At 47.4% G+C, this 27,044-nt stretch overlaps 1 protein-coding gene across 4 annotated transcripts in view; it reads left to right on the forward strand.

Annotated features, from left to right (window-relative positions):
- ELFN1 (extracellular leucine rich repeat and fibronectin type III domain containing 1) overlaps positions 1-27,044 on the forward strand; it is a 103,231-nt gene that overhangs the window by 21,059 nt on the left and 55,128 nt on the right. For all 4 annotated transcript variants that reach the window (XR_007207103.1, XR_007207104.1, XM_048320879.1 and 1 more), the window contains exon 2: positions 1,376-1,488. The gene's annotated coding sequence lies outside the window, so the exon portion shown is untranslated. The remainder of the gene's footprint in view (positions 1-1,375; positions 1,489-27,044) is intronic.

The following is a 27,044-nucleotide window of genomic DNA, read 5'->3' on the forward strand; positions in this document are numbered from 1 at the left end:
GCAAATCTGAATAAACCAGTAACAGTCATGTTGTTGGAGAGTGGCTCCACTTGAGTTGTTTTTCCACTGTTTGGATAAATAAGACAATAAGAAGAGCTGCTGAGATAGTTGGCAGAGAAATGAATCCCCCGGGAGATCGGGGCAATGTTGTTTATTTGTGGGAGCTGCCTGTGCATGAGGGGTCAGTCCTGCAGTTCTGTAGAGAGAAGGGAAACAAACGTTCTCTGTTCTAGCACCGGATTCATTGCAAAGAGATATGCCAGGGATCATTAGTGCCACAGCCACCACGATCTTTTGCTCAGATTAGTTTTCTCTTTTTAAGGGAAAAAAAAAAAAATGGCAGGTTCCCGTTAGATCAGATATGGACAAAGTAATAGCGGTATCGCAGAGGTTGAGGTCTGCAAGATTAAAATGTGAAAGGGAGGAGAAATGATAGCTTTGGCCCTGCTTGCTGTTACAGCAGCCGTGTGAATAAATGACTCTATGCAGATAAGCAGGGCAAAAATAAAAGGGATGCTTAGGACGAGATGGCCAAAAAAAAAAAAAAAAAAAGGAACTAATCAGCAGATTCAACCACTGTAATAAGGCAGTAAACATGGAAAATTACATTATATTAGCTCCTCTGCTTCCCGTTGTATACATTAGCCACAAAGTCATCGACAGGCAATTCCCTGGGAAGGTGCAGCGCTGCAGAATCCGGAGCTCGCTGCACCTGGGGGAAGGCGTGAGTGATGCTAAAGGGGAAAGTTGGCTTTTGAACTGCGTGAGGAAAAAGTGGCTCAAGTGGAGCTGTGGAAAAGCTCGCAGCTCACCGAGTTAAAAATCTGCTCCCAGGAAAAGGACGGCCGGTGTGTTTGTCCTCAGTGCTCGGGCAGCAGTAGGGCTCGTGCTGAGCCACAGCTTAATTGCAGTCCTGGGATGTTCCCCTGATGTGGGAGAAATTGGTCTGCTGCAGACTTTTTTTTTAATATATATATATATTTTTTTTAACTAGTGAACTGATTTCCATTTTGTTCAATTTCTCACAAAGCATGACAAGTAGCCACTGCAGCTTTTCCCTGAGTTCAAGCAAAGCCAGCATGTAACATTATTTGCAAATTAGCTTCATCCCTCTGGCTTCCAGTTAAAGCAGGAACTGCTTGGTCCAGAGTTGCTCCCAAAATATCCATTTAAACCATGTAATGATTCTGACTCTCTCATGCATAGTAGATGAAAGACGATCCGCGATTTATTTTTAAAGCTTTGAACCCCAAACATGGTCAATCATAGAAAAAAAGATTAAAAAAGGAGGAAGTCATGATAATGCAAAGCCGGGAGAAAAGCAGCCCTACACTTCACAGTAAAATCCGTTTTCTTTGCACTTTTTTATTAACAGCTTCAACTATGATCAGTGCATAAATCTACCTGCAACACAGGATGTTGGAAAATTACCGAGAGACAGCAACGTCCTCCCCGCTGCTTGGTGAGAAAAGAAGGATGCACCTTCAGGTATGGGCTGGAAAATCGTTTCATCCTCTGTTCCCTATTTGTGTTGCACTAAGCCTGCTCGCTGCATTGATTAGAAGGGGGGAAATAAAGGCGTTTGCAAGAGGCAAACTTCAGAAGGGATTCTCTAAACTTGTCTCAGCCACAGATAGGTGTCTGCCTGGGACCCGCTCTGCACCCGAGCAGTGCAAGGCTCTCCAGGCTTTTCTGGGGGTTAAGGGTGGCGTTTTGTCCTGCGTTTGCTGTTGTTCTTTTCCTGCCCCTGTGGAGGTTACTGATCCTGCTCCTCTTGGTGAGAACCAGATCAGCACGGCGCTGGGTGCTCCCGCAGCCCCCGGCAGGAGCAGCTGCGCTCTGGGTGCTCCTGCAGCACTGGGAAGCAGAGCACGGGCTCGGCCATTCCCTGCTCCCGGTTCAGGGAGGATCACTTCCCCTCTGGGTGCTCCCGCAGCGTCGGGAAGCAGAGCACATGCCCTGCCATTCCTTGCTCCCGGATCTCGAACAGCGCATACGAAATCGCCGCTTCCCCGGCGCTTCGTGGGGATCACACGAAGCGCTGAGGAGGATGAAGCTGCGCTGGCTGCTGCTGCCGAGCAGCCCTTTTAGAGCAGGAGCAGACCTAAGCACTCCTCCTGGGTTTTCTTAATCCAGCCTCAATCCGTGCACTTCAAATAGGAGCCTTGTTTTAGGACTGTGCTGAGCACTCAAGTCTCCCAGCAAGCTGCTCTCGTGCCCAGAAGGGCCAGCCAGAAGCCAAAGAGCCAGTTTTAGTCTCTTTTGAAGAGGATGGAAATTGCTCCCCCTGAGCAGGGGAGTACGGAGGGGAGTTGTGGTTCCCAGGACAAGAAAAAGGAGGGTTGGTGACTTTCTGAACGTGGGTTTTTCTGGCAGTTGTCTGATGCTTTGAGCTCAACATGGATGAGCCACTGTCCCTGAAATCCAGCATAGCAACTGGATTATAGCTGTCACATCCATCTCCCTAGGGAGACAAAAGGGGTTTCCAGCCACAGAGGCCAGTTTAAAACATGCCAGCCTTCTCCAGTGTGCTTCCCCAAATATATGTTCTGCAGCAAACAAGGACCTAAGAGCTACTTAATTCTTGGCAACTGGTCAGCACTGTCACGTTGCAGGTTGGAGCTTCTCCTTTTTCTGGGTGGGCTGGTTGCTTGTTTTGCCACCTGTGCAAGTGGTTTGAGGAAATAATGGGAATTAGCTCATCTCAGTGTTTATAGATGCTTGTCCAGTGGGACTCGTTGCTTCCAGTAAAGTTCTTTCTCTTCATCGTGTCCATCACTCCTGTTTGCATTTCCCTATAGCCACGTTTGCTCCCTGCAGTGACCACTGGGGACTTGCAGTGGACAAATTGCCATCACTGGGGCTGGCTTTCGACTGGGGCCTCTTAGGAGGTGGCAGTATGTGAGCATTGGGGTCCCCAGCACGTGATGTGGGCTCCAGAGGAAGCCTGTGGTGGGACCTGATGTCCTGACATTTCTGTTGGAGTGTGTCTATGCCAGTGGGTAAATGGGGTGGAGTGAGATGTGCTGGGGTCAGAAAGGAGCTGCAGATTTCGGGACTTGAGTAGGTCTTCGTTTCACTGATGTGTTTCATGGATGTCTTGGCCAGCACCAAGGCTTCCTCATCTGTGGGAAATACTGGCAATCTTAGAGAGGCAGCTTGGACTGAGTTGTAACTGTGGAGGGCTCCTGGAATGGTGCTGGGTCCTGTCTGCATCTGGATTAGTTAAACAGGTAGTTCCATATGGACTTTGCAAAGGTGAGGAGACAAAATGGGGGATAGGTGTTAGAAGGGGGGTGGGTGAGAGCTGCCCTCCCAGCACAGGGTGACCATTGTGCTGAGCTTCCAGCTGGTTTTCCAGCTTCTGCCTTGGCTGTGGTGCTCCAGCAGTACTTTGCACCACACTGATCTCTCCTCAGTTTTTGCTTTAGCCTCCTCTGCATGACATGCCATGCACAGGGGCCTGACATCACGTGCCAAGAGACACCATGAAGGTGGGGTTTGCTCCCTGCAAGCTGTTCCCACCCTGCATTCCTTGGCAGAACTCTGGCGTCCTGTCAGGCCACGGGGGAGATGTTTTTCACCCCTTCCCACATCCATGCACGCCTTCCACCCTGCAGGGAAACCCGCGTTGGCACAGGACAACGTCGGATGACGCTGCACATTCAATATGAGGATGCTCCTCTAAAGCAGGATGAAGGCTAGGAGTAATGCCTTTTAATGTTCCTTCTCATAATTATCCTCTTAATTACTCAATGAAATGCCCAATAAAACAAATCACTATAATTTCTATTTTATTCCCTGCCTTTTGCGGGTTATTTAAGAGCGCAGGGTACATTAAGGAGGCGCTTTCTCACGAGGGAATGCTTTCCAATAGATCATACTTGCAAAATGGTTTTATGTCCCTATCCTGTGTGTTTCATCCTCATTTTCCGTGCCAGTTTGCTAATTACCAGAGGCACTGGTGGCTGAGAAGCACTGCCTCCCTTGCTGCCCATCTCTGCCGTGGTGAAGTCACAGCTCTGAGTTTGTGACATCCCCATGGCAACGGCCCGTGATGTCACTAGCGGGGATTACAACTTTGCAAAGCATCCAGGCACAGGCAGCCGGGCTGGAACTCTTGGGCTTTCACATGTCTTTAAATAGCAAGGAACTAAAACGCAGGGAAGTCTTTTAAGAAGGCTTTAGATTTCCCTTTTTTTACCCTGAAGGAGGGGAGGCTGTTGGCTGCAGGGCTGCCACCAGCAGTCCCGTCCCCTGTCCTGGAGCAAGCCCAGCTCCCTTGTGCAAGCTTGGAGTTTGCTTGGGGGAGCTCAGCTGTGCAGTGACGCTGGTGCAGGATTCTGTGGCCAAGGGCTGGTGTGTTGGGCATCTCCCCGATGTCCCTGGGGGCTGCAGCTGTCCCCAGCCCCATGCAACTCCCTCTTGCTCGGTACTTCTTGCTGATAAAGTGAACCTAAAGCAAACCTGGGGACCATCAATCCCCACAGCCCCTGCTGCCTATGCTTCACTCCATCTAGACTGCTGGCTCCACTGGCTTTCTTCAGTGCTTTTTGTCTAATACTCATAGTATTTGCATAATAAGACAGTGTTCTTGCACAGGCAGCGAGGGAGGAAGATTCATGTGTGTGCCTCTCTAGCAACAGGAAAATCATGTAATAGCAGCACTTTATTTTGCACCTGGGGAGGAAATTCAGCTCCCACAGCCGGTAGCACAAACAGTGCAGGGCGTTTAAACACACAGCCCCAAAACTTACACAGGGCAGCCACCTGACTGATATTTATGTACCTTATTTAAACAGCAGAAGCAAATCAAGCAGGTGGAAGAGTCAATCTCTTTATTTTAGTTCTTCTAAGATAGGAATAAAGATGATATTTCAAAGGCCAGCATGTCTCAGCTGAGCGCTGGTGGGGAAGAGCCGGTGCCACGGAACATACTGTCCTGTCTCCTGCTTTCTCAGATCATAACTTCTAAGCTGGATTCAATAGAAATAAATGTTCAGTAGTTCCGGTGGTGGCCTTTGGAAATGGAGCTAATGGAACAAGACAAAAAACCAGTTACAACATTTTGACAAGTGCTTAAATGTTTAATGCTATGCACGGCGCAGCCCAGTTGTGGGGAGGTGGTGAGTGCACCTGCAGGGAGCTGTGCCCCTCGTCAGCGCGACAGCGAGTCCTCCCACGGACACAGGAAATGAAGCAAATGCTGCTTGAGCTGTGTGGCAGCAAACAGGCCAAGGGCAGCTGTGGCTTTGGCAGCCCCGCACCGTGCAGCAGGTGAAGGGCTCGGTGGCCCCGTGCTGGGGATCCCCAGAGGGAGAGGAGGGTGGCCAGTTCTTGGAGGAAACTGGTGGAGGAGAATGCATAACATTACCCTGAGCTGAGAACAGGGGAGATGAAGAGGCTGCAGTGATTAAATAGGATCTACTGAAATCCTTCCAAAGCAGGCTTAGGAATTAAGAGCCATCAATGTCACATTGAGGGTCACTCGCTGCAGGACACCTCCAGCCGGTGCCCAGCCTCCCCCAGTGCCTCTGTTTAGCCCCATCCGAGCCTGAGGAAACTCATCCTTTGTTTCAGAGCCCACTTAGACATTCCCCTCTGCCACAGAACAGTGAATCTCAGTGAGGAGGGCCTCTAAGAAGCCAATTTGTCTGGAGAGGAAGGATTACACTGCGTATGGCCAGATTTGCTTTGAATTCAGGTGTCATTAGGGATTTAATAACGGGGGAAGGTGGTGGGGACAGAAGGCATTGAACGGGCTGGGCTGACATTGCCTTGGTGCAGAGATCTGCTGGCTGGTCCCCTGGCAGCAGCAGTGCTGGAGACCAACCCCAGGAGGTGTCAGCTGGTGTCCCCTGTGCGTCAGGGGCAGCGGGGTTTGCTCGCTGAGACGATTCTTACCATGCTCGTGGGACTCAACTGAAGCCACCGTGCTGTGCTACAGGCTGGGCCATGCCTGCCTGCCCCTGGGGCTGGAGCCAGCTCGCCACAGTCTCATCCAGAGGAGTCACAGCCCAGAGCAATGCTCCAGCAGCACGGCTGTGCTGTGGCAGCCTGCACACACCAGCAGCACCTCAGTCTCGGATAATACCCCCCAGCGCCATCATAGGAATATTGGGGGACCAGCCAGAGCCAGGATGGAGCCCACCCATGAAACTGGCAGGCATTCCTTGCCTGAGAGTGAGTTTCCGATGTGGCTCAGATGCTTTGGTGATGCTGGCCTGCACCAGAGCAGGTCCCCAGTTTGTCTGCTGCCACTGGTGCCACATATACACACATCCCCACAGTTCTGTGAAGCAGGGCCACCTCTCCCAGCCACATACAGGCATTGAGCAGAGCCCCAGAGGGACTGTCCTGAGTGACAAACCTCTGTCTGATCTTGAACTCCCACTGAAGGGGTTTTTTAATGCCCCTCCTCCGCCTTTCTCCTTATTTTCCACAGCTGGAACGACAGGTCACAGCAGGGAGATTTTCACACATCATTAGAGCCAAGTGTCCAATTCCATACAGCCGTCAACCCCAATCAGAGCGATTTAAAAGGCAGCGCTTCCTTTAATCATCCGGAGATGCTCAGATCTGTTAGTGTGAGCTGAGTGCTCCCGTAAGCCCGGGAGAAGCAGGGGGACGGAGCAACGGGAAATGATGCTGAGATGAGACCTATGGTATTCAAAAGCAGCGACTCCTCTCACACGTGCATCAGCCCCAGGGCAGACCTGGAGGGTGAGGTCCTTCCTCCCCATCTGTCTCTTCAGGTTTTCCTCCGTGGATGATGGAGGTGGCCCTGGGTCCGTGTGTGCATGAGCAGGGCCCGCGGAAGGGCTGCTGTCTGCAGCTGAGACCTGAGCCAGGGGTGATGTATCAAAATGTTCATACACAGGAGAGAGCCTCAGCACCCGCATTTCTGACTCACGAGGTGGAAGCATCCTGCTGTGTGAGGCCCTGAGCACTGGAGGTGTCCTGGAGACCTGTGGGCGCTGCATCAACCTGCGGCTCCACAAATTCCCATGGAACAAACCAGCAACCCGAAATCTTGGAGCTGTGCTTCACCCCTCGCTGTCCCAGCCAGCATCCCTGACCCTGGGCCACTGCAAACATGTGTGCTGGGCTCTGTGAAGTGATGCAGCTCCGTGTCTGTGCCAGCAGCAGGAGACACACGGGCACAAAGTCCCTCCTTTCCGAACAGCACCCGGAGCCTGCAGAGCCGTGCGTGCGCAGCCCTGCCCGGGGTGCGCTGCATTTTCCCTGTGTGCAACCACACGACCTTCTCTTGGCCTTCTCATGGTGCTGCCACAGCCCCCATGCAATGCAGATTGCACGTGGATACGGGAAGGACAAACACATGAGGAACATCACGGAATTACCAGCACACCTGACTGCAGGAAGATGAATGTCCTTCCCAAAACGCTCTGGCATGCGCAGAGTCACTTCCCACAGTGTCCCTGTCTCAGAGCTTTCAGTGCTCATGATTTGTCCAAGGGCAACTTTGCAAAATGTCAACGTTTTTATCGAAATTCCCTGTGACAGGCTTCAAGTTTTAATTAAAGGAACTTGGGGGTGTATGTTTGTTTGTTTGTTTGTTTCCATGAAATTAGTGTGTTTTTTTTCTAAGAAAGCTAATGTTTTTCCAAGGAAAAAATGACAGCCCCTGTTTTTTTGCTAATCTGCCATGTCTTTCTGGCTAACCTGCTTTCTAAACCAGCCTCTCCAGCAGGAAGCTCAGCAGCCTGGCAGTCCTGTCTCAGAGGTTCCTCTTAGAGAGTAGCACTGCCATGATTGCCCGAGGCAGCGTGCACACACCACTGGCCAGATCCACACGTGTCAAGACATCTACAGCCCTGAAAACACAACCAGCTGAAGCTGTAGATAAAATCAGTGACTTGCAGACATGGTTCTGCCTTAAAATCCCCAAGACCAGCAGCAACACAGGCAAAGGCTAGGGGAAATTTTGCCATTAGGCTCTGAAAATCTGAAAATTTTTGCTGGAGAAGCAATCAGGTGGGTGTTTGTTCTGCCCTTGCTGCTGCGAATTGATTGGATTGATAGGACTGAAGGCAGAGATATAAGAGAGAGTCACAGCAGCCTTCTGGACTTTGATTTGATCTCTGCCTTTCATGGTCTTCCCTTTTGTACTTGCTCATCACTTTTAAAAGCAACTCTGATGAGAGGTGGCAAAATCTCACTTAAGCAGAGCTTTTTCGGCAACATTTGACTTTTGGAGCTGCCCTCATCTGTTGGGTAAACATGAAATGATCATCTTTGACTGGAACTGATCCTCTAGAGCCATGTTATTCCACCAGGGAGAGGTATTTTCACTGATTTTCAATGTGGCTTATTTCTGTAACTGACTGTAATAGTTTCTTTGGCAGCATTAGGGCTTATTATGTCAGGATTTATTTTGGCGTGAGGTGATTCGACATGCTGCAGTCCTGTAACTTCCCTTTGCATGCTGAAATTCAGGGGGCCATCTCCTGCTCCCACCACAGACACAATGGGGGCAACCTCTTTGCAGCTGGACCTGTCTCCCAAGGTCAGCTTTCCCCCAGTTGCTTTGTAAATGCTGAAGGAGCAAGTTTAAGAGAACAAATTTCCTGCAAAAGACAGGTGAAAACTCACCTAGGTGAAAAATCTAGATAGAAAATCCTCCTAGAAAGAGGAGAAGAGGGCAACAGGGAAGGGATTGCAGCTTCAGAGGAGCAGTGCAGGCACCGGGAGCTCCCCGGCATTAGCAGAAGGGTTAGCAGCAGAAAACACAGCTGAGGATTAAATGTGGATTATGCTGCAGCGATCCTGAAACATTGTCAGTGCTGAGGCAACCAACGAAGGACTTGATTTCCCTAGGAGAAGAACTGCTGGGCCCAAAGCAGTCGTAGATAAAACTCTTCAGGTGTTACTCGGGGTGAAGTGGTGAGCCAAGGCAGCGAGTTTTGGTGTCTGGTACCTCTGGGATACTTTGGCAATGCAGACTGGTGGATCTGCTCCTCAAAGCGCCATGTAATATCGGATTTTGGAAATCACTTTGCTATCAAACACTGCCCAGGCTCCACCAAGTATCAGAAGAAAAGGTTCACGTAAATCCCTGCAGTTGCTGTTCAGTAGAAGTGAATGGGTAACACTGCCTGCTGTTCTCTCTCCATCAGCATCACTAAAATCATTCAGGACCTTGGGTTTATGGTGCGCCTGTCTCGCTGGGATTGGGAAGGGACTGGGCTCATGATTTTTGGTCTGTTCTGGGCCAAAACAAAGGCTTATGTGTAGGAGCTCCTCTGGGCTGTGCAGTCAGCCAGGCTTGAGGCTTCCTTGGTTTGGTGAACCCAGCTGAACACCTCCACAGGGCAAACATCAGCTGAGTGGAACTCTGAGGTGTAGAGATGGATGATGGGGATGGATTGACGAGGTCATGTTGAGGTGGCAGAGGCCGGGAAATTGGGACTTTACTTGCCTGCAAACCCTGCCATGCTCTACAAATGACATTGGGCAACACTGACCTCCTCAAGCTGGAGTCTGGATCATGCTCTGTTTAGGCAAAAGGAGGCATTTTGAGCCTGCTGAGCAGACCCCTTTAGTTCCCTTCACAGGCTGAGGCCCAGCAGGGGTGTGTGCAGGAAGGGGGTAGACCCTCTGCTCCATAACATGACAAGCAAAGCAGCCCTTGCACCTTGTCTGCAGCAACAGGGCACTTGTAGGTCCCCTGGCACAGCCTCAGGGCTGGGAGGAGCAGGGGGCTGTCTGTCTGTCCATCCTCCCCCACCACATGAGCCTGAGTTAGCCACAGCTCCGTTTGGCAGCCCGATTCCCTGCTCCAGCAAGTGCTGGGCTGATGGGGAGGCGGCCGTGAGAGGAACACTCTGTTCAGCAGCTGCACATTCCATTAATTTAATGAGGAATTTTTTTTTTTTTTTTTTTACGAGGCAGATGGTAAAATAGCTATTTTCTGTTGTCTAATAAATACCATCAGCAAGGCAGAAAATGTGCAATCTCGCCAAGTCCTTTCTGATTCCTCGCCCTCCTGTACCGATGCGTTTCCCCGTTCTCTGCTGGCAGCTGGTGGGGCTGGGAGGTGGGGTGGGAGGGAGAGGTGGGACACCAAAGGCAAGTCCAAAATTGCTGGTGGGACCTGCACATTGAGACAGCAGCTTCCCCTGATTGGGCAGAGCCTCGGTGTCCTGCTGGGAGAGCTGTGCTCTGGCAGCCTCCGCCGATCCAATTCTCACTTCATCTGATTGCAGTAATAACAACTCGCACAAATTTCCTGCCTCAACCTGAAATCTTCCAGCTCTGCAATGCAAATAATATAATGTGTGATGAGGAGCCCAATGACGGGGATAATAATAATAATAGTGATGAAGCCTTTATTCAATGAATGAGTGAATCAAGCAAGCAAAAATAAATGGTATTCAGGGCTTGGAAATCAATAGGAAGAGAAATCAGGAGGAAGTGCAGGGGGACTTGCATCTCTGGGGGAGCGCTGTCCTTAGGAATGGCATGAAGGAGAGATGAGCAAAGCCCTCTGAGCTGGGCACTCCTTGTCTGCCCCTGTTGCTCCTGGGTTTGCTCCTCTCCTGTGGCTGTATTGAGCTCACTGCTGTGCCTGGTCCCAGCTTCCCTGTGATCTCTTTGGCACCCTTGATTTACAGCTCTCCTGGGCTCTCTGAATGTGTCAGGCAGCTGGCAGGCTACAGACCTGACCTGGGGCTGGGTAATAACTTGTCTTTTGTCCCATGCCCAGGAGGTTGGCCATAAAAAAGCTCCAGACATCAATTTTCCTCTCCACTGGGGTGGAATTGCAAAATGATGAGTTGGTCTTTGCCCTCATTTATCTCTTTTTTCCTTTCTCCTCCTCTTTTTATCTTGCTCTATTCTTCCACCACTACTGCTCATTGCTGTCTTCTTCACCCCCTTTCCACTATCTCCTCCATCATTTACCAGCCTTCCTCCTCTCTGCAGGTCACTGCTTCTCCTCTCTCCCCCTCTTGCCCTCTTCTGCCTCATTTTTTCCGTGTGTTTCCTTCCCATCTCAAAACTTACATGATTTTTCTTGCTGTGCATAGCAGTTTGGTATCTATACCTGTAATAGCCTCCTAATACAGTAATTCCACAAGAGACCCTTTAGAAACCTAAAGCCTTGGCAGCTAGTAAAACTCACCTTTTAGCTTGGCTTCCTCTTTATCAGGGATTCACTTCAGATGGGATTTCTGTGTGCACAGCTCTGCCACTCTCTGTTATTAAAAAAAAAAAAAAAAAGGATTAATTCCTGCAACAGGTGAGTATGTTTCACAGCTCTGGTGAGCAGGATCTATTCTCCACTTCCTGCGGGTACATGGGGGATTTAATCATCCAACGTGGTGCTTCTCTTTGTCCAGAGTGTGTTTAAACTGTGCCTTACCTGTATCTGTGCAGAGACCTCCTGGGGAATGCCCTCTTTCACCAGTGGGGCATTCCCATGAAACCTTTGCATTTTCCAAGGGATTTCTCCACTTTGTGGAGAGATGCCAGGTAGCAAGTTTGGAGCTGACATCCTGCTCTCTCAGGTGCTGCTGGCATGGGTTGAGGTCACTGAATGCTCTGTCCCAGCATCACCAGTGCCAATCCCTGCCCTGAACCCACCTGTGGAAGTCTCCCATGGCTCCTGCCTTTCCCTCCAGGCTGTGCTTGCTCAAGTGAAGGACTGGCACAGCTCCAGCCTGGCAGTGCCCCTTCTCCAACCTCTCAGAACAGAATCTTTCATAAGCCTAAAGGAAAAGGACAAGCTTCTCCTACCCTTTCCTCTCTAGCCTCTTTTGATGGTGCCTGCAGCTTTGTATTGTATTTAAATCGATGCAAATATGTTAGTGGATAAAATATGCAGAAGGCAAACCTGGGAAATTTAATCTGACTCACAAATGTGCTGGGAAGAGGCACTTGGTAAATTGAAATCAGACTTTCACTGCTTTTGTCCCTACACCTCCAGCAGGACCTGCCCTAGAGCAGTAGGGAAATAGCTGTGTCCTAACATCCTCTGCACTGTTATATGGGCTTGGGGGTAATGAAGAAACCAGGATATTCTCCTGTATTGTAAATATTGCAGCAGGACTGACCTCTCTTGGGCTCCCAGTTTCCCTGCTGGTCCCTAAGTGTGGGTGGAATGGGCAGCATTTGGTTTCTCTTCAGTAGTGGCTGAGGTCTTGATGGGAACATTGAGGGTGATGGGAACAGGCAGTGAGCAGCCCTTGGAGCTGGCAGCAGGCAGTGAGAACTGCCTGCCAGTTCCTGGTTTGGGATTGCCAACCCTCTGCCAGGGTGGAGAGCCCAAATTTCATCATCCCTAGTGGGTTCCCGAGCAGTGGGGCAGGAGATGGCACTGAGCAGGGAGATGTGACTTGCAAATCTTCCTGTCAGGCTGTTTTCTGGACAGCACAAACCTGGAACAATTCCCCTGACCAGGCTGCCAGCTTTGTACACAGGAGATGAGGTAGGAGATAATACAGCGTGTCTTGTGCCAGATATTCAAGAATTTCTAAGTACGTTGCAAACAGGGAGCTACAGGGCAGCACTGCTCTTTCCATTTCACATGCAGGAAGGCCCTCGAAAATGATGAAGTTTCCTGCCAAGTCACCCCAGGGGCCACAATCTTTGTTTTATATTTACAAAACATTGGGACAATGGCTCTCTGTGCTTCCCTGACAAGACAGGAGAAAGTATTCATCTTTTCTAAGAGAAAAGAGCCTGATCTAACAGAGGTCCCACTCTGGACTAGGCAAACATGGTATTTTTCAACAGCAAAAGCTGGCTAGCTCCAACCAGAATGGGATTTTCAGCAAGAAAGGTGACCAGAGTTTGGGGAGAGGGCCTGCAGGTAGAAGGACAGATACAAAAAAAATTGTGACGAGTTTTCCTTGAAAACAGAGTTGTGAGGTGCCCTTCGTGCATTGCTGAGCAGAGCAGTGGCTGCCATCTGGTCCTCCTTCATCATCTTACTGACCCTGACCAAAACAGTTGTGAGGGGCCCAGGAGCCCTGTTTGGAGGCACAAGTGCTGGTGGAGCTGACCCAAGGAAGTCTGTGGTTTACTTGATATGGTTTGGTGTGAACTGCTGGCTCCCTTCACCAGCACTGTCAGACCAGCATTTCAGGGCATCCAAAGACTCCTCACCCTGCCAGACCTCACGATCCAGGTTGGAAAGGCAGCATCAAACAACTACAGCTGCTTGGGCAGAGCTTGCAAAGGTGATAGAGCCAAACTCTTCCCAAGAGCAGCAGGCAGCCTCACAGGAGGGCAGAGGGCATACAGGCAGCTTGGGAGGCTCAGGCTGGGCACTTGGAAGGAGATGTGCGCTAAGAATGTGGCACAGCTCCACAACAGATGGCTAGAGAGGCCATGAGCTCTCCATCCTTGAAGGTCTCAGCCACACCAAGCGGTGGCTGGTCCAGCATTGAAGATAATCTTGGAGATAACTCAGAAGGGAGCTCACTTCTGCATCCAAAGGACAGCAGAATGTCACCTGCCCTTCTCCTCAGTGACATGCCTGGAAGAGACTTGGCACCCCAAACTGTTGTGTACTTGTGTGCTGAGAGAAGAGCCAGGCTTGAAATGTCACCTCATTAGAGCTGATAGGTGAGATTTGTTACAGAAAAGGAGGGCTATCCATCTCCTGGCTCCTGAGGGGATGAGTCCTTCAGCCAGAATGGCTGGGGGGTTGTAATGGAGTTAACTGAGACTGCCACCAGGGAGCTAAGATGTTGGCATTTAGGTGAAGAGGAGAAAACATCTAGTTTTCGTTGCGGAGAAAATCCCTCAAACCCCAGGAAAATAGCATTTTCTCAAAGCAGAAGGAAGGAGCTCCTGCCACATCGGATTCCTTCCTGGAGGCTGCAGGTCTGGGGTGATGAGTGTGGTCAGTCAAGATGACAGTAGGTGGATCAGCCCTTTCGTTTTTTGGAGGGTGGTCCAGTTGTCCAGGGTTACTCTGGGTCTGCCCAGGAGATCTGATGGACTTCCATGGAGCCAGGACTGGCATGCAGCCATCAGTCTTCCCCTTCTCTCACCCAGTTGTGAAACCCTTTCCAAATCAGCCTCTATCATCTTGTTTGCAGTGGGAAACTGATGGAGAGAAATCCTTTACTGGGGGCAGATTCAGGTGCAGGTGAGATTTCAGCAAATAGCTCTGAACCTCTGTGTTAAACAGCACCATTTTTTGCTGCAGATGCTCCCTCCCCGCTGCAGAGGTGCCCACCTGAGCCCAGACCCAGCCCTGGCCTGGCAGCTGCTCTGCCCTGAGGGTCCCCTCTCCAGGGGCTTTGCTTCATTAACTTCCTGTTAAGTTGAGAGTGCTGAGTCTTAAGAAGTTGGCAATAATGCCAAGCCTTCATACAAGGGTAAAAATAGCCCTAATAATTTAGGCAATTAGTTAATTAGCCTCATTTACTTGAAAGCACAGAGTGGCGTGGGAAGACTTTTCTGCTGGGTTTGTTATGCTTTTCTCATTCACTTTGTTTGCTTTTCCCTTGCCATTTTCTCTGCTCCCTGACACAGACACAGGGACCCACAGCATTCCAAAGTGGTGGAATGCCAGCAGGAAAGTGAATGCCAGCCAGGACAGGATGCAGGGCAGCGCTGCAGGGAAGCAGGCTTACTGTGTCATATGGGGAAGTGGGTAGCTTCTTTGGGATATTGCTTAGTGGGCCTGGTGGTCTTTTCCAGCCTTAATAATCCTGTGATTCTTTCCATGCTGTACCTTCCTCATCCCACTTCTGACCCTTCATTGTAGGTGGAGGCTGTGGCACATTCAGGATGTCTCACAGCTCTTTGTCAAATCCCTCAGGGGCAATACCCTGCTGTTCATAGCATTGCTCATTTGTTCCCAGTTAGAGAATTCCCATCTAGTCCTTAGACTGGAACTGACTGACAGGTGAAAGGAGGCAAGATAAAACCAGGCATTTACTGGGAGGAACTGGGGTGCTGGAGCAGCACAAGGCTCAAGACTGTGTTGGTCCTTAATGTGCTGGCAGAGCAGCATGGCACTGTTGGCCTGTACCTGCCAGCCCCAGGGCTACTGCATCCCTTGGAACTCACTGCTCCCACCCAGCCCCTCTGGAGCACGTGTGGCCTCCAGTCCCAGCTGCTCAAAGCCTTTGTCTCTGCACAAGCTCACCTGGTTTTGGAGAGCTGCTGGTCAGGTCCCCTCTGTCCTCGTCTGACTCACACGAGTCCCATTCATTACTGACCCGGGGACCTGAATGAATTCTGTCTCCTTGAATTATTTCTGAAGACATTAGATCTTCTCAAATTGTTCATCTTCCCCAGGAATGATAGCTTGCAGGCACCTGGGAATAAATGGTGCCTTGGAACAATTTCATTGTTTCTATTCCAGGCAACAGGAATTCCTCAGATCTCAACATCAGTCCCCAGACCCTGGTGTGTTAGCATAACCTCCAGACAGCTACGAGTTTCTTGACCCAGAAAAAGGATAGGATTTGTTATGAACCCTGGGAGACCAGTGTCCTTGCAGCTTGTGTACCCTAATGGTGTGCAGCATATTGTGTGCTCCTCTGGCTGGAATTTTCTTGTCGAAACAGCTCTCTATCAGCAAATGCCACTTCCACGAAACAGGCTTATGTGTGTGAAATCAAATCAATGTTGATTAATTTTCAGTTTGGAAAAGAGGGGGGAAAAAACCCGTTAAAAATGTCACGATGCCTTCTCCTTTCATTCTTGCAAGAAGAGCTTCAGTTCTTTATCTCTTAATGACCTTTTGTTTAAAGCCTTTGTGTTTTGTAAGAAGTATTCAAAAAAGGACAAAGCAAAATGAAGTGTTAAATATCTTTTGAGGGAAAATGTGTCCGTTTCCATGAGCTCTTTTTTGTAATCATTATTTAAAAGGAGACAGGAATCGCGCTTCTTTTCTCTCTGATTTTTTGCCATTTTGTCCTAAATCAAGCATACTTCCCCAAGCTCCCTGCTCTGCCCTGGCTGACACATGCCCCTTATGCTGTGCACTGTGGGAATGGTTCTTACTCTTGCCTTGACCCAGCTCACCTTGCCAAATCTCCCTCGAGGCGATGGTGTTGGGGCCAAGCATCAGGATCAACACTTCTAGCCCTGCTTGAGGCCCGCCCTGCTCTCTGCAGCATCAGTGACCTGCAGCCGCGTCCCCACTCAGCTCCCAACGCTGCTCCTTGTGTTTTTGTCAGCTTGGGCTCCCTTGCTTCCCCCAGCTGTGGTGGTGGCATCCCAGAGCAGCAGGCACACACAGGGTCCTGCCGTCAAACCATGGCTGCAGCCGGCTGCCTTCGGTCAGCACCGCGCTCAGCCGCCCGAGCAGCTCTGAGCTCTGCCTCGCTGTCCCTGGCAGCCCAAATCCTCTCCACCTGCTGCTGCCTTCACGGGGACCTTGTCTCATGCTGAGGGCAGCGTTGCCCAGCAAGTCCATCGAGGCAAAAAGATTAAAAAAAAAAAAAAAATTACCTTAGTGGCTCATTGGTATTTTTTATGGGAAAAATGGGGACAAATGTTTTAGCAGGATCTGTTGAGATAGGGCAAGGGGTGATGGTTTTAAACTAAAAGAGGGTCAATTTGGATTAGATAAAAGGAAGTTTTTTAGAATGAGGGTGGTGAGGCCCTGGCACAGGTTGCCCAGAGCAGCTGTGGCTGCCCCATTGTTGGAAGTGTCCAAGGCCAGGCTGGAGGGGCTTTGAGCAACCTGGGACAGTGGAAGGTGTCCCTGCCTGTGACAGGGGGTTTGGATGAGGTGACCTTTAAAGGTCCCTTGCAACCCAAAGTCTTCTATGATTTTATAATTCTATGGGCTTTTTGCACAGGCAGTTGGGGCAAAGGTTTTATATAGAGCTGGTCCACAGTGTTTCACCCACATTAAGGGTTTTTGTTTAGGCTTTTTTTTTTAATCCTGGGAAAAAGTTCTTTTGACCTACATAAAAAAGTTTGCTTAAAGCTCTTGCATCCTTCAAATTCACTCATAAAACTTAAAAAAAAAAGTAATTTTTTTCAAGTTATTTGAAACTCATGTAAAAAATTTCACTCTGGTTTTATTAGTTTTCCTTTCCTCATCTCCTTTTTTTTTAAACTCGAAGTAAAAAGCAGAATAGTGGGGGAGAAAGGAGTCATTAAAGAAAACTGAACATTTCTACTTGAAAGAACAAGAGTTGAACTGGAAAACGTTCTTTCAACTTAAAGAAAAAAATCAGGAAAAAGTTTTTTTCTGAAGGGTAAATATAAACGTTTCCAGTGAAAATGTTCTGAGGGGAGAATGGTTATTTTGGAGCATTTCTCTTCCCCAGCCCCATGGGATGCCCTTAGTTTTACACTTAAAAATCTGAGCTGCACACATCAGAGCCAGCGAATGCCTGGGTTCCTCCTTGGGACTGTGACTTTCCTGCTGTTGCTTGGGGGGATAAGCTGGGTGGGGGGCTCAGAGTGAGCACGGGTTTGCTCCCAGACTAGGGGACCTGCATGGATGGTTTTAACCTCTGGAGCTGGGATTTCACCCATGAACAGGGCATGAGCACTCGCTCTTATGGTTAATGAACCCTCCACTCTTAACTGGTGCTGTGAGGGGCAGTCTCAAAGTCATGGAGCCTTTTATTCAACCTGCATCTCTTTCTGTTGCACAGAGCCGAGCTCTGTGGATGCATCGCTTTTCTCTTTCCCAGCACCACATCCCTCTCAGCCTTCCGACACGTATGTCTCTTGCTGGAATTTTTTCTCCCAGCCTCCAGCACTCAAGCAGCCGAGCAGCATTTGTGTGTCTCCAACAAGTAGCCACTGAGCCTGAGAAATGCATTAGCTGCCTGACCTGGTTCCAGCCAGGTGTGAAAAGATGCAGTGGCTCTGGCTCGGCTCCACCTTTTCTGACCATGTGAGGAGAGGCAGAAGGCTTCTCCTCTCTCCACCAGTTTGCATCATTCAAGTCTATTTAAAAAAAACAAAACAACAAAACAGGATAGGGATGGTGAGCAGATAGACAGAGCCAATCATGGGGAAAGCTGGGTAGATTAAAAGGCATTTACTGGGTTTTCTGTACTAGAAATGAAAGAAAAACCCTTCAATTAGCTGTCTGCCCGAGGAGCTGAGCAGAAAAGGATGAAAGCTGAGATGCTTTTGCAGGAGCAATGGGAAATCGCCAGCCAGGAGATGATTTGTGGGCTCTGAGTCAGGCATCATCGTCAGAGGGGTGTTCAGCATGTGGTGCTGCAAACTGGGGAGCCTCTGTCTGTCCAGCTTTTGTGCCTTCCCCTGGTTTCTTCCACAGCTCTCCTTCTTGGCAGTGTTTCTGCAATCCTAGATTTGTGCTCAGAGCAGGGGAGCTTCACCTCGTCAAGTGCTGGTGCTCATGTCCAGGACACTCATGTCTGTGTGCCCAGGAGGGTGATGTGGGTGCTGAGCAGCAGGATTACAGCTCATGGTCCTCATCCTCTTCAGCCAAGCCTCTGCTGCCCCATGCCTCCTTGCCCCATATATCAGCACATCCAACCCCCCCAGCCAGAGCTTTGGGTCACTTGTCACCGTTTTGTAAAGCAAACAGGTCACCTGGGAAGGGAAGCAGCAGCTGTTCTGCTTCCCGGGGTTTCAGGCATCTGCTCCTTGCACACACACACACACACCGCACACGCTGCCTTTACCTAACAAACAATTATTTAACAAAGTATGCAAATAGTATAATTACTGTTATTTGTTTAGCTGTTATAAGTGTTTGAAATGTAAATGTCAACTTTGGGATTTTTTTGCAGGGTATGTGTGTGTTGTTGGCTTTCTCTCTCTCCTGTGTGTGCTCTTCCCGGATTGCAATTTGATGAATTTCTCCTTGTCCTAGAAAAAAAAGCTAATGTGATTTCTCTGCGATTACAGCCGAAGATGCCGAAGTGGGGATTACTCACAGTAACTCCTCTTACTTAGCAGATCTGAGTGGGAGGCAGGATTCATTACACCGAGCAGAGGAACAAAGAGGAAATGTCTTTCAGCCGACTGCTTGTGTCTGCCGAGGCAGCATCCTCACCAGTGCCAGGGCTTCCCTCCCTGGAAGGCGGAGGGTCAGGCAGGGCAGTGACAGTGATGCCAGGATCTTGGCAGCAGGCTCTGGGAACCTGTTCCTGGCCTGCCACAGCTCCTCCATGCACAGGAGGAGCAGCAAGTCTGAACTCTGGTTTTCTAAGGGATGTTTTTCCTTCTGAAGGAGACTGGAGAAATAGAAATAACATTACAGCCACCAGCATGCTTAAAGTAGAGCCCTGGTACTCAGTACAGTGACATTTTCTGAGGGTGTGTCCCACTGTCACCCATCGCAGCTGGCATTCGGTATAAATGGAGCTCTGAGGAGGTGGTCATCAGTTGGTCACAGCCTGTAGTTCAGGCAGTCAATCCAAGGCTTGTTACCATCACCTCAGAGTCAGTCTGTACTCTTGGTACTGACTGGCTTTGCTGTCCAGTCTCGGCAGCTGGTCCATGCTGGGAAGGCTGTCACGGATGGAGCAGCCCCTCTGGAGCTGCAGCACCTCTCTGATATTTCACAGCATCCCATACCTGCTGGGCAGAACCCAGCCATGCTTTGGCTTTAGAGTTTTCTCAGATGCACAGCTCCAAGATGAATCCAGTTGGATTCATCAGCTGGCAGCAAGCCTGGCACCAGCTTTTCCTTCAGTTGGCTCAAAAGCTGGCCCAGGAGATGGAATGAGAGTGGAAAGGCTGCATTGCTGCTGTATCCCATCCTCCATCCTCTCTGTGATGCCTGTTCATGCAGAGTGCTGGGATGAGGAGCTCATGGTTTTTATGGGAATCCCAGGGCCGTGAGAGGGTGAAGAGGTTTTCATCTCCAGTGTGAACCAGAGGGACTGGAAAGAATGAGGCAGTAAACACAACTAACAGCTTGGCTCCTGGAGGAGCAGGGGGAGCTTTGTGCCCAGCTCAGCACCAGGGGATGAGCCCAGAGCATGGTGCACAGCCAGGGCACTCTCTGCTTGTGGCAGAAGATCAGGATTTCTCCATGTGTAGATGCTGCCACTGAACCAGTTGTGTCTGTGCCCAGCAGGGATCCAAGCCTACTGGGGTCAGTGGCTGTGGTTGAGGGGGTCTTGGGGCATAAGCCTGCACAAGGTGGTGGTGGAGCACAAACTGGGCTCTGTGGCGTGGCAAGAAGATGCTGAACCAGGCTTTGCTGCTGCTTGAGGTTTCCCCTTGCTCTCTGGCAGGGCTTGAGTTGCTGGCACAGGAGCACTTTGGCGTGCTGGCAAAGTGCTGGGACTCGGTGCATGGCTCTGACACGTTAATCTCCTAACTGGGGCTGTCTGTGCCCTCTGGACCAGCTTGTTAGTGCCCTGCAGGCTGTGCAGGTATTTTCAGCCATCAGCAAGGCTGCTGGTCCCTGGGCACTCCCACCAGACAGTCGGGCCGTGGGGTGGAACCAGCGAAGCCACTTGGTTTTTAGTTGCAAAGACAGGAACCCAGTGACCTTCGGCAGATTTCATAGCCCAGCAGGCTCGTGTAATTGAAGCTGGTGATGATTTGTCATGGCTCTAAGCTTTCCCTATCTATTTCATTCCTCGCTCCCTCCGTCTCTCTTGTTCCCTCTTTCTCTTTCCTTCTTTGTGATCTCATTATCTCCATGCCTTTCTCTTTTACTCTCTTCAACCGTAGCATATCCCAGCATGGAGAGGTACCTCAGGATCTATTCGTCTTTGAGGGATTTAGCTTTTGCCTGTCACAGTATTTTCTCCACTTCACATCCATTATCCAAGAAAACCTCTTTCTTCCCATGACCAGGACACCTGCACCTGCCAGAAAAATCCAGCCCATTCCATCATAAATAATGCATTGCTGTGGTCAGTACCCCCAAGCAGCCATGAGCTCCAAATCCCAAATTTCCACCCCCCATCAGGTGAAGGTTGAAGTGACATTACCACTTTTATTGAAATTCCCTGGTAGAAGGCAGGTTCAACGCTATTACCATATTTCAATTCAAGTCATTCTTATTTTAATTAGCCTTAAGTAATTAGTTCTAATTCATTGCCATTTTTTGCTCTGCATATTTTGGGTTATTTACTTCCCTTGCTAAGTAACAATTTGATGTAATTATGTGCTACTCATTCTTTCTATTTACATATGCTCACTCACTCAGATTTCCTCGTTGGAATTTCAACAGATCCTTTGAATTCCCTTTTGAATTGTTTTCTGAGTTGTCAGCGGTGTGGAAATTGTGGGGTGGAGAGAGAATTGATCCTCTTCTTTGGACATCCCTGGTGCCAAAGGCAATGACAGTGCATGTGAGCACCTGGGCTGGCAACGGGCTGCTCTTGGCAGGGAAGGTCCATTGCCAGGCTTTGTTCCTGGGAGTCTGGATTCCCATATGAAAGGAGTTTGGGGACTGTATCCAACTCTCCCTGTCTTCCTCTTGGGTTGTTTTAGCCCAGATGCCAAAGGGACCAGTCAGTGTTGCCGCTTCCTTTCATCTTCTTTGTGCAGTCAGAGCTGCTTTGGCTTTCCAGAATGGAAACGCCCTGGCATTCCAGAAGTGCAGTGCCTCCATTGCTCAAAAACTCGACACCCTTTCAAGTTCTGTATTTTTTGAGACGTTTTGAGTACTTTGAGCAAATTGGTCACATTTATATATGTCAGTTTCTTATCTGGAAGGTATTTTTATCTCAGCAACCATTTTTCTAATTCCTCTGAAGGACCATATTGTTCTCTCCTTTTCTCAAGGATTGCCCTTCTCTTAGCACCTTCTCCATAGCTGAGATTCTCAGAGGGTTGTGGTTCATCCATCTGAGGCTGTTTGCTGACCAGCTGCTCTGAACCCATCTTTTCATTCCCTCAAAACTTGATTCTGAGCAGTCTTAACATGCCTTCCTGCAGATCCTGCAAAAGCGTGGATTTCATGCTCACATGGAGTGTATTTATACCTGTGTGTATATGCCTCACAACTTTTAAGTGCATTATCCAACTCCAGCTGAATTTGATAGAGGGTAGCAGTCTCAAAAATAGCAAGTTCCCTCAAGGTTTGAGCAGGCAGGCAGAGGTAGAAGAGAGATGCCCTACTTCTACTGAGGAAAAAGCTGCCATGTTGTGCTGAGACTTTATTTGGTGCCGGTGAATCCATCTGGGAGAGAGCACAAATCTCAGCACCCCACCCACAGGAAGGACTTCAATCAGCACATGCCCCTTCTCGGTGCCCAAGTCAATCAAACTCAAGGAAAGCAGGATTTCATAGTTCTGGTGCTCATGGAACTACTTGTTTTCTTTTTCAAGTAGCTTTTTCACTAAAATCTTATCAGCCCTTTGAATCCATGTCCCATTAGCAAATCCTACTTGCTTCATGAATATGCACGTTCACAATGTGTAGCATTGGCTTAACTGCTCCCACTGAAGTTGGTAATAAAACTCCTGCTGACTTCAAAGAGAATAGAGTCAGGCCGATGCGGAGTGCTTTGGAAAATCCCACCCCTTGTTGTTATTTTATTCTTAACACATCCACTCAGGAGTTGTGGGATGAGACTAAATACTCCAGAATGAGTAAAGAGGGGGAAAAAAAAAAAGAACTAAAAGATCAAAGAGCCAAAAATGAAAATCCAGATTCTGAGGTAAATATTTAAGGACCTGTCTTTAAAGACTCGCAGTGAGAGCAGTTCTACTTCTGTTTGAGGAAGGGTCACAAACTGCTGCCTTGAGGCAGGAGAGTCACTCACACTGAGGCCACTGGTGGAAGTTCAGACCTGAATGACACAAAGTGTATGGGACCTCCAAACTGCGTCAAGGCTACACAAGATCATGAGTTGGAGTAGAATTGATTCCTTTAATTCTGCCCCTACACTTCAGTTTTCCGTGTCTAGGAGGGTCCAAAGAGGTTCTGGTCCCCCCTGCTGGCTCCAGGACAAGGAAAAACCCAAAACATCCCTTTGGGTTATCAACATATGCAAGAGAGCAGATCCATCTTAAATGATCCATTCCTCTGCTCCTCTCTTGCTGTGAATTATGCAGGGAAAAGGTGTTGCAGAGCTTTACAGCTCTTCAGTTTGGGTTTTTTTGCAGATGAACTACGTTTTCAGGTCTTTGTTTTCCCAATACTTGGTGCCATAGCTTCCAAACTGCCATGGGAAGGGGAAGGTTCCCTGCTACAACCCAATTTAGTGGAGCATTTTGCATTGAGCTGACTTCAAGGGGACATAAACATACTTAAAATTGTAACAGATGAGTGATTTCAAGGCAGAACTCCCTTGACGTGAACACATTCTTACCTGTTTTGCTGAATCAGGCCACGTTCTTCTTACAGGGACTTTGTGCTTTAGTGTGGGCTATTTTGGTATTTTCTTCTCCTAAGATTATTTCCACTGGAAAAAACACAGTCTTTTTCATTCCAGCAGTATTTTTGGTAACAGTTACTATTTCCTGACAATATGTCTGTATTTTAGGACAAAACCAAATTACATGTTGGGAGCTCCTTTCCCCACTGCAGTTTCTCCAGCACTACTGACAAGCCAGTTACATCAAGACCACAATCTGGAGGAGGCACAATAGAGGCTATATTAAGTTTTATACAGACTTGCCATCAAATTACATGCAATAGCTACTTGATCACGTTGTATCAATCCATTTTTGCCTGGCCATTTGGAAAGCAATTGCTTTTATCTTGATGGCTTATTTTTAAGTTCAGATCTTGCAAGGATTTTACCAGGAGTTTTTATCTAGTGACTGCAGAATTCTCCTGGTCACATGGTTTAGTACAGTATGACTGTTAGTGCACAGTTGCATGGTAAGGGGTATTGGCAAAAAGGACACTCTCACTGTAGTTAATTTTCATTGTTTTTCTGATTTTTTTTTTTTTTGTCTTTTACGTCTATTCCTTGATGTCTATAAAAATCTTGACAGCAGTTAGAACTTGATGCTATAAAACAGGCTAGAAACAACGACAAATATTTTTTTTTTGCTCTCCTGCCTGCCACTATGCTCCAGAAGACTGTGAATTTACCATCAAACATCTGCAGAGCTAGAACCTCTCTTTTAAGCTCGGTAATAATAGGTAAAATCCTACTCCCTGGCTGCACCATATAATCATTATTATCTTACAAATCCGAAGTACTTTGTGTAATCTTCAAGACTGTGTTCCTAGTACTGTGCTTTAGGAGAAAATAGACGGATCATAATTGTGGAAAATTGCATTTTGTTGCATCTTTTGCCAGTTCCCTGAGATCAAAAGGGTTAATTTCCCTTGCTTTGTACAAACTTTGAATCTGTACAATTAAGTCTGATGAACCAGAACAGGGCTTGTACTGCAGATTTTCCTTGTGGGTTTATTCCTTTAGCTTGGTCGTGGAAAGACCTAAAGAAGTTGAAAGAATCTCCAGTTTGCATTAGATACAAATTATTCCTAATTTACCTCCCAGATATCTGTTGTTCTTCTGGTCCATGCTTTCACATGAATCTTAATATTGGTTTTCTCTAAAAATAGAGTTGAGAGGTTGATTTTTAACTCATTAAGTTTTATTATTAAAAAAGGCCTGTATAGCTATGGTTGCACTATTTTTTTAAAGTGCCAAAATAATGTTGGATAGCTGCAGAAGTAACCCAGAAGATGAGTGGAAATGATGAAGAAAGAAGTTCATACAAATGCTGCCTGGCTGGAACCTGTGTACTTTGTTCTACATTACAGTTTCATTCTGAAACTTATGTAAAAGCGCCGTATGGGATGAAACTTTTAGGTGTATTAAACCCATCCCATAATGTTTATTTTTGTATATGGACAAGAGATTACAGCTTTTCCATTGAACTTCCAAAGTCATCATCAAAAGCGATCGTTACTCCATGAACACTTTGTAGTCTGCTATCTGTCCTACGCTGGTTAATTCATGTAAATCTAAGGAAGTGGTTGCAGGCAGGAGGGCATCAGAAATATGGAAATAGAGCATCTGGGTAGAAAGGGTAGGTTTTTGCAATGTTTCCATTGAAATTGTTTTCTCCTGCCAAGTGAACAGATGCAGTGAAAACAGAGAGTCTTATCGGCAGCCTTTCTTTTGGGGAGAATAAATGAGTGAATGATCTATCAAAACATTTTTTTCATTTGATTAAACAGATGATATTTATAGCATTTCTAAATATAAACCAAACTGAGGTGAAAAGGAGGAAGGTTCACAAAGAATGGCTGCTCTACAAAGTCAGGTGCTGTCCCTGTACCCAAAAGTATTTTTAAATTCCTGTTTCTTCACCTAAGCTGAGTGAATGCAGTTCACTGCCCTCGGAGGGTGTTTAGCAGACTTACAGTCCTGATGCTCATATTTTGGTCTGATGCTGTGGGCTGCAGATATGTTTGCTTACAGATTTCCTTTTGTTTCACATTAGAATAACAACAGCTTTCCTAAGGGTTTCAAGAGTCTGCCTTTTTGGTATGTTACAGTACAAGTTCTGGAATAAATAGCTGGAAAGGCTGAAAATTTAGCAATGAGGTAATAGAAAAATTTGTACCTTGCAGGAAAATACAAGATTTTGACATTTGGTTGCATTTGAGATAGAATATTAAGTTATTATTAAAATATAATTCAGGTTAATATAAATGTCATTTAGATATGAATGTTTAAAGATTTTGTTATATGACAAAAATAGAAATGAAAAATTCTCCTGAAGTCTTGCAAATGAAATGTTTGATTCATCAAAACATTTCCTAATTCTTTTAAAATGTGATTTTCCCAGAACTAATTCATGTAATGAGAAATTTCAGCTTTGTTGAAATTTAATTTTCTGCTGGGAAAGTGAACCAACACCTGACCAGGGCTGCCTGACTATAGAGCCTGCTGTCAGATTTAATTCCTTTGTCAGAAATTACATGGGTTTTAACCCACTGACCATTGGTATGATACTGTAATGCTGGGCTTTTTGTTTTTGTCTTTTTCCAAACTGAGCTACATCTTCTTATTAAAATAATTTTGCATTTGTTCTGAAAAATTTCCATATTTTTGTACTTTGTATAAACTCCCTTGTAATAAGGCAAGACAAACCCTTTTATGTTGCTGTCCCTTTCATGGAAGTCTCCTTTGGCCACTTTTATTTGTGATTTTGCCTTTTCCCTTGATTATGTATTGAGATTTCTGTTAGACTCTTTAGCATTCTGTCCTGCTTTTGGGTTACAGTGTTCATCTTTGGAGCCTGTTGTCTCTGTGTTTCTTTATCAAGGGAGGCAGGTTTTTTATAACTGCATTTTCTTTGCATTGTTAGCAATCCCAAACATTCTCCTGAAATAAGAGTTTTCACTGCTTAATGTAAGATTTCATCATGAGTAATCCTGAGTCATTTAATTTCATATCTTTTAAAATGTCTTATCTAAGATGGTCAAACTGACATTTGTGTTCTCTGTCAACATAATATTGAGTCTAATATTTTGTGTTCCCTTCTTTCCAGTGAACAATCTGAACCCAAAAGATGCCATTATTTGAGTGTTTTTGCTCAGATATTTAAATGCTAGTATGGAAAATGATTATTGATTTTTCACTTAAATGATGTAGTCTTCTGCAAAAATCAATTTTCCTTATATATTCACCAGCTGTATTTAAGAACCAGCATTTGGCTAGCACTTTTCACAATTTAAAATAGAAAAATCTCTCATGCAGTGGCTTTCCTTAAGAGATCTCCAACACTTTGCTGTCACATTAATCTGTTCTTAAGTAGAGGAAAATTGAGGCAGAGATGTAGAGATTTGCCCCAGGAAACTCAGTGGTTGAAGCAGGCAGGAAAAGAGAAAACAAGTCAAAAAGGAGAAACCAAGCATTGGTATCTGTCCTGCTGGACTGATATTGTTAAGTGAATCTGTTCAATTGACAGGAGGCTAATTTATATCTCTTAGGCTCTAAGAATCCTGTGTGTTCCATGTTTCTGGATAGACAGATGGATGCTCCCTTCACATGTCTGCGTTACTTTTGGTATCACACTGTGAACTGAAGGTCCTGCTCTACCTTGCCTTGAACACGTTCCCATGAGCACAGTGAATAGCCTGCTAAATATGGATGATCCATCTTGATTTTCCAGATGAGTCAGGAAAAAATACTGGGAATTTTTTTTTGACAGGTGTAAGCCAATTG

This window comes from Corvus hawaiiensis, chromosome 16 (genome assembly GCF_020740725.1).
Source record: "Corvus hawaiiensis isolate bCorHaw1 chromosome 16, bCorHaw1.pri.cur, whole genome shotgun sequence".
NCBI classification, from domain to species: domain Eukaryota; kingdom Metazoa; phylum Chordata; class Aves; order Passeriformes; family Corvidae; genus Corvus; species Corvus hawaiiensis.